The sequence below is a fragment of the Selaginella moellendorffii genome, unplaced genomic scaffold (assembly GCF_000143415.4).
Source record: "Selaginella moellendorffii unplaced genomic scaffold, v1.0 SELMOscaffold_40, whole genome shotgun sequence".
Lineage (NCBI taxonomy): Eukaryota > Viridiplantae > Streptophyta > Lycopodiopsida > Selaginellales > Selaginellaceae > Selaginella > Selaginella moellendorffii.
Window position 1 is genome coordinate 289660 of NW_003314301.1, and position 8631 is coordinate 298290.

Here is an 8631-nt window from a genome sequence, read left to right on the forward strand (position 1 = left end):
TTCGAAATGGTGAAAACTGTTTGATCGATCTGATCAACTTGATTGGAGAATGTTTTCTACTCCTCTGTGGGTTGAGGAAACAGAGGCTGGAGAAGGGTCTTTTATACTATCAGAGCTATTAGAGATCACATTTCACGTTTTTTATTTCTGTGTGATCCGTATTCTGTACGTTACACACATAGCCACATACTTGGAGAGAAATCTTGTTGTTTTATACGCTGCACGTTTTCCACACAGTTATCTGTCCATGCAATTTATCGGTCCTACCAACTTGAACGTTTCACGTTTAGAACTGGATTCTGTGTCCTTTATTACAGATTTCACAAAAGATGCAGTAGAAACCATATTTAAATTAGTATATTCGTAATGTACCAAAGTTTTTTTGGTTGTTTCTCTTAAACTAGTATACAGTTTAATCTAGCATAATTTCAAGAAATACCATATAATACAATATGGTTTCTCGGTTTATTCATATGTATAAGAGATTTAAATAAATAATGTATTTTTATTGTAATGAATAATGTAGAATTTGGTCAACTTCATTTTCTTTTATATTATTTATTTTTCACTTTAAAGTCATGGTTATTATAGATCAACTTCTATGCATTTGGTGTAAAGCTCTTGGAGCAGCCATGCCGGATGGATGACATCACTGGCAGCTAGATCCATGGAGTGGGCTGCTTGAGGGTGAAGCTCGATTCAGGCCTGGCCGCCCATCAAGAAGGCTGTTGACCTGGACATTAGGTAACTGTGACTTGATGTGACTTGGCAGCTTCTTACTACCACGAGGGTCTCTTGAAGCTTAACAGCACAAGCTTGGTTAAGAGTAATTGCAACAGTAATGTTGCCCCAAAACATGGCAAGCGCATGGTCAGGGGTATACTAAGCTAGGAGCAAACGGTTCATACTCTTTCTAATAAATTGGAATTGCCATATCTTATCATAAATCGGAAAGTCATAATAGAAAAAACCTTATAGTTTGCTTCCTTGCTTTCCACGTTGACAGCTCTAACATCTCTTTTTTAATATATATGCTTGGTGTAGCAATTGCCTTTTGATTCAACGGTAAGCAGCAGCTTGTTCAGCTTCTCCAATTTGGTGAGAATCTTGGTGAGTGCACTAAGGAGATGCATTAGGCTGCAATATTGTTGCTGCTACTCTTTGGATTGTTCAGATCATTCTTCTACAACAGCAGTGGCTGCCTCCATGCAATGTGTCAATATTAGTACATGCATTGGGCCTATTTACCATATGTTTATTAGGCTTTCAACATTCCAAAAGTTCTTCTTTGTTTCTGTCTGTTGTCTTCAAGTGATGATGCAGTTGACTACATTTCTAGCACATCACAGGTTTAGGAGGTTCACAATAGCAAGTCTCATTCATTAGATCAAACTCTTGACGATGTATGTAACAAGTTCTTGAACTTACTGTAGCGCACGTGGTTTTTACCCTTTATCCTATGGTGATTTACCAAAGGATAACACTACGAAGCGAAACCTAAACCCTCTTTGTGCCACGTGACAAGATGCCATGTGTCACATGCCACGTGTCCAAAGGACAGTGGTGTGGAATCCGAGTTTCAGGGCCTTAGGCCACTGAACAAAGGAACGGTGCCAAACCCCCAAGCATGGAGCCAAGGAGTGATGGAACTGGCCCACAGAGCAACTCTCTAGTATATAGCCTAAGGAGCGAAGGAACAGGAGCCCGGAGCGACTTGGAACAGTCCTAGAGCAACTAACATCCCAATGGCAGGACCAGCATGCAAAATGGAGCCAAACGGAGTCTGGCGCTATTTCAACATACCGGTGGCCTAACACAAGGACATGGGTACTCCACCAGCTAGCATGGAATGGAACTTGGGCTTAGACACAAGTCGGACGCAGAACAAAGACAAGCACGCAAGCAGGAGCTAGACTATGCCTCAGGTTTGTCAGCCATGCCCGACCTACCCACTATCCCTACTATACATTATACATTTGGAACCCCCCATAGCCCCCCCCCCCCTCCCCCCTTGAGGAACACACGCTTTGGGCTTTCACCCCAAGCCTCCCTTAGTATCAGGAGTTAGTCTCTAGGAGAAGCTCGAAACTTACTAAATATGGAATGTCCCTAGATTGCGAATTTGGACACGGGACGAACACCATTGTGTTCAGGATGATCTCTACATTCCGTAGATATGCCAAATGAGCAAATGTCTATATTTCATGATGTTGAGGAAGAGGAAAAACTCCATATTTGATAATGCTGAGGAGGAGGAAGACCTAGAGAAAATCACAAGAAAGAACCGCAAGGAGAAAAGAGAGAGTGAGCAGCCAAGATCAGATCCTCCAGCTACAATTAACCAAGATAAACCAGTCCTTGATCCCAAAATAACTACCCTAGCTAAGCTGTCATGCAAAAAGTGGAAACACAGCCCTACAACATTCTTGAAGACTTGGACAGTCAACGCCTGAATATCACATTCGCTCAACTCTCACTCATGTGTATAAAATTTATTTTTATATTCATCCAGCATTTGCTGGGCAAGTACTAATTCAATTATATTTCAAGATGTATGTTTGAAAATTTGTATCTATAAAGATTATTTTGCAAGTCACAGATCTCAAACAAAGTCCCCTTTTAAAGCTAAGGTTACCAAGAAGAAAACTGTAGAAGTGTATGTTTCCTTGTAACTCATGCCATTTTTGCCCAAGCAAGGAGGCTGCCACCATTGCAAACTACTTATGGTGTTTGAGGATGAGGACAAGATTGTTTCCTAAGATCCCAGGAATCTCAAAGTTAAAGAATAAAAGTGGGAAGCAATTCCACATCAGCATCTGCAGTGTGTTGTGAGGTTGAGTCATGTGCATGTGATTGTTTTGCATTGTGAGGTTGCCATTAGCAAGCAAAGAGCAACCGGGCTGTGTTAGCAAGAGATCAGGGAAGCATTGCACATGTTAGATATACTAAGTTTGTTCATTACACCCTTCTAAGGTAGTACAAGCTTGCATAAAGCAGTAACACAACTCCTGCAATCTAGGATGTCTGCCATTTCCTAGGAAAGATCTTGTTCCAAGACTGTTTATTGTTTGGTAGTTGCTCTGGCTGATGGGCTGGGTGACAAATATTTGACTTATTCCACACTGTGAACTGCCCAGACAAACATCTGGGCAGTCTCAAAGGATTACAAGATTGTGACAGTGATCCAAGTTCTCACTATCCTTCCTAGAACCTTTCATGTCTATGAGCTCAATGGACTTTGTCTAAACTTCAAAAGCTTAAGAGTTTGCTAAAGCATTGTTTCAAACTCCTTGATTCCATGTGGATTGTGGCAAGCAATGTCAGATCAAAATTCAGGTGGAATCACCCATCCTCGCGGCAAGTCCATGACCACGATCGTATACAGCAGTGCCATCATCACCAAAAGAGAGTCACCAAAGTCAGAGAAGGTGGAGGGGGGCAGCTCATAAGGTTTTGGTTCGTCTTTGGAACACATTAGGGCTCTGCTCATAGGAGTTGCTCCCACAGCACAACTCGCAGCGCTACAGCAACAAGCACCACTATTCCAAGTGTCACCTAGCAAGATTACTTAAGAGCAATTTGCAGACATCCCTAGATTGCAGGAGTTGTGTTGCTGCTTTATGCAAGCTTGTACTACCTTAGAAGGGTGTAATGAACAAACTTAGTATATCTAACATGTGCAATGCTTCCCTGATCTCTTGCTAACACAGCCCGGTTGCTCTTTGCTTGCTAATGGCAACCTCACAATGCAAAACAATCACATGCACATGACTCAACCTCACAACACACTGCAGATGCTGATGTGGAATTGCTTCCCACTTTTATTCTTTAACTTTGAGATTCCTGGGATCTTAGGAAACGATCTTGTCCTCATCCTCAAACACCATAAGTAGTTTGCAATGGTGGCAGCCTCCTTGCTTGGGCAAAAATGGCATGAGTTACAAGGAAATATACACTTCTACAGTTTTCTTCTTGGTAACCTTAGCTTTAAAAGGGGACTCTGTTTGAGATCTGTGACTTGCAAAATAATCTTTATAGATACAAATTTTCAAACATACATCTTGAAATATAATTGAATTAGTACTTGCCCAGCAAATGCTGGATGAATATAAAAATAAATTTTATACACATGAGTGAGAGTTGAGCGAATGTGATATTCAGGCGTTGACTGTCCAAGTCTTCAAGAATGTTGTAGGGCTGTGTTTCCACTTTTTGCATGACAGCTTAGCTAGGGTAGTTATTTTGGGATCAAGGACTAGTTTATCTTGGTTAATTGTAGCTGGAGGATCTGATCTTGGCTGCTCACTCTCTCTTTTCTCCTTGCGGTTCTTTCTTGTGATTTTCTCTAGGTCTTCCTCCTCCTCAGCATTATCAAATACGGAGTTTTTCCTCCTCCTCAACATCATGAAATATAGAGTTCTCCATATGCTAATGCTGTTGTGCCCATGTCATAACTCTAGACTTTGGTGTAGCTTGTTGGATGAAAATTGCATTGCTTTTTGCATGGCTTAAGCTTGTGCAGGCAATTATCCTACTTATGCAAGCCTTGTGTCTAACAAATTCCACATATAGGCTGGTACCTAATTTGTTTCCTCGGATGCTGGCTTGTAGCTCATTGTTTGAACTAGAGGAGAAAATGGGTGTTGAAAGAAAATTAGTGCTCAAGCCGAAGATGGTAGTGATGACAGCAAGGTCTTGATAGGAGATTTCCTGGCTTGTAAAAATAATATTCCTAGTGATTATTAGTTTGCCAACAATATTGGCACTTGTCTCAATTCATCACTGGTTGTGGACACTCATTTGGGTAGTGTCCGTAATTGTTGCATCACACACTAGATGTCTTTTTGCTATTGCACAAACTACTTTGTGCCCCTTGGACCCAATTCAATTGCAAGTCACTGTAGTTGTTGCTAGATTTGGACCTACACTCATTAAAGCTTGCCATTGTTGTTGTTGCTAGCAGCTATAGTCCATCATCCCAAGGCCTATTCTAAATATTGTTCCAAATACTAACAATGAGATAAGGAGAGAGAACATATAGAGAGAAAGGAAGGAGTTGTACTAGCTGGTCTTTGCTAAACATTTGCTACCTTATGGCTGGAATATCTCCATGTGCCATTGTTAGTTATTCTTAACCAACTCCAAAGCTTTCTACTAGCTACACACACACATTTTATATTATAACACAATACAATTGCATTTTCTTGTCTTTTTTAGTTTCCTTAAGCAAATTTGTAGAGGAACTGAGATGGTAGTGAATATACCTAGAATATACTTGGATATTCTAGGATAGTCTACCATCTAGCAGTTATAATTCATTTAGAGTAATTTTGTGTTTATAAATTATAAACTTTTATTTGATCAATTGAATTAATAAGTAGGAATAACAGTACTATTAAGAAAACCAAGCGTTGCTACATGAAACACATAGAAAGCTTTTCTCGAATAACTGATATTGATGTATTTACCTCGGTTTGAAGGTCATAACTTTAGAGATCCCATTTACAGTGGCTGACAAAAGAAAGCAGCCTTTTGGATAAGGATTGTCTTTACAGAGTTTGATGGCCATAGATAAATTAGTTGAAGTAAACATTTGAAGAAAGGTGATGGCCATCAAGCCATATACACAGTCAATGAGAGCATCATCCATTGTTACGTGCTGTGTTGTTGCTATAAGTGGATATCAACCGGCCATGTACACATATAACCATGAAAAAAAGATGCTCATTGTTGCACTCAATGCAGTGTCCAATCTGCAAGTTAATCCTAGATAGCCAAAATTTGTGGCAAACACACCAGCCCAAGGACACAAAGATGTCTTGAGAGGCAAAAGGAATTAAGCATTCCTTTATCTTAAATGAATAAATATAAGCCATTGAACAAATAAATATGACATACATACCCCATCAAAGTTTCTTCGATACATAGACGTTATGGATTTCAAGTGGTCATGAATGGCATTCCATGGCGCTAGTCCAGGCGCATTGTAAACTATAGTTGGAGGTCCAATCTTGGAAGCATTATGATCACTTGATCCTTCAATGTTGTGAAATATTTTGAGTGGCATTTGATATCCAAACCATTTTGATTTGACTTTATCATACACAAAAGACATACATGTTGCAAATTGAACCTAAGTATGGTAGTTATTATTAACAGCTGTATTGAAAGCTCAAACATACCTTGTAAATATACTCAAAGTCTTAAGCATGTTTGTGCTCTGCTCATTTAGGTCAACTGAGGAAGTATGCTGCAGCAGTGCAAAATGCTAATGATGTGGTTTCTAGCGTGAGATCATGCAAAAGAACCAAGTTGGATATAGGAATTATATCAAGCATAGGTGGCCTCAATGGTGGGAACTCACAAACTAGGGAGGAAGCAATAATATCAATAGAAAATCTAAAGGAATAGACCACCAAACATATCAGCAATATGTTGAGAAAGAGAAGCTGTAGCAATATGAACACCACTAATATCAATGAAGTCAACATTGGGGGAGGTGGTAGAGTTAGTTCTCCGCAAGCTGTTGCAGAAGCCATCATAAGTTCCATAGCAAGATAGGGTGTATAGTAGCAATGGTGAGCTCCAGATAGCAGCTGCAAGTTAGTAATTTGATCCACTAAGGAGTGGCCACTGGCTTTGAAAATGCTACTTGTAATAGAACACCATAGATTATCTTGTGATATGTCACTAATGTGACGCTTTGCTGTGTCAAAAAATAGTAAGAAAATATCACCCAAAATTTCTTTTTTACTTAGTGGTAGCATTGAATCAAAAGTTGAAGTGAAGTAATCCACATATAGTTTTGTAAGAATGTTGTAAGAAACCATGTTAAGAGAAAACCATGTATCTGTTGAAATAAATGCCATCACAGTGGTAGGTGTTGCATGGTTGGCATGAAATAAACATACCACTAATGTCAAGTATGCTATTAGAACTTTTGCCAACTAAAATGCAAATTAAAATATCATTTGAAAGAAAAAGTGTAGCATACCACTATTGTTAGGAGTGCCACTTGACTTTACGTTAAATTTGATTAATGAAAAAAGCAAAAAATGTCAGTAATACATGCTAGAAATGTTGTGGTGCTTGGTGACATTAGGTTTTGTTGCAACATAGTTCACAACTGCGTCATTATTATTCCCAAGCTTAGTGGTTGCTATAGCATTCTTAGAATGTTAAAAGAAAATTTTGGTTATAATGGAAACTATACTTGGGTGTAAGTTCAAGAACTTGCTACATACGTCATCAAGAGTTTGATCTGATGAATGGGACTTGCTATTGTGAACCTCCTGAACCTACAATGTGCTAGAAATGTAGTCAACTGCATCATCACTTGAAGACAACAGACACAAAACAAAGAAGAACTTTTGGAATGTTGAAAGCCTAATAAACATATGGTAAATAGGCCCAATGCATGTACTAATATTGACATGTTGCATAGAGGCAGACACTGCTGTTGCAGAAGAATGATCCGAACAATCCAAAGAGTAGCAGTAGCAACACTACAGCCTAATGCATCTCCTTAGTGCACTCACCGAGATTCTCACCAAATTGGAGAAGCTGAACAAGCTGCTGCTTACTGTTGAATCAAAGGGCAATTGCTACACCAAGCATATATATTAAAAAAGACATGTTGGAGCTGTACACGTGGAAAGCAAGGAAGCAAACTGTAAGGTTTTTTCTATTATGACTTTCCGATTTATGATAAATATGGCGATTCCAATTTATTAGAAAGAGTGTGAACCGTTTGTTCCTAGCTTAGTAAACCCCTAACCATGCGCTTGCCATGTTTGGGGACAACATTACTGTTGCAATTACTCTTAACCAAGCTTGTGCTGTTAAGATTCAAGAAGCTGGCAAATCACATCAAGTCACAGTTACCCAATGTCCAGGTCAACAGCCTTCTTGATGGGCGGCCAGGCCTGAATCGAGCTTCACCCTTGAGCAGCCCACTCCATGGATCTAGCTGCCAGTGATGTCATCCATCTGGCATGGCCACTCATAGAAGTTGATCTATAATAACCATGACTTTAAATTGAAAAATAAATAATATAAAAGAAAATACAGTTGACCATATACCTTTTAGAAAATTCTACATTATTCATTACAATAAAAATACATTATTTATTTAAATCTCTTATAATAATTTATTTAAATCTCTTATAAATATGAATAAACCGAGAAACGATATTGTATTATTGAAATTATGCTAGATTAAACTGTATACTAGTTTAAGAGAAACAACCAAAAAACTTTGGTAAATAACGAATATACTAATTTAAATATAGTTTATCTCTGGTTTCTACTGCATCTTTTGTGAAATCTGTAATTAAGGAACCAGAATCCAGTTCTAAACGTGAAACGTTCAAGTTGGTAGGACCGATAAATTGCATGGACCAGATAACTGTATGGAAAACGTGCACCGTATAAAACGACAAGATTTCTCTCCAAGTATGTGGCTACGTGTGTAACGTACAGAATACGGACCACACGGAAATAAAAAACGTGAAATGTGATCTCTAATAGCTCTGATAGTATAAAAGACCCTTCTCCAGCCTCTGTTTCCTCAACCCACAGAGGAGTAGAAAACATTCTCCAATCAAGTTGATCAGATCGATCAAACAGTTT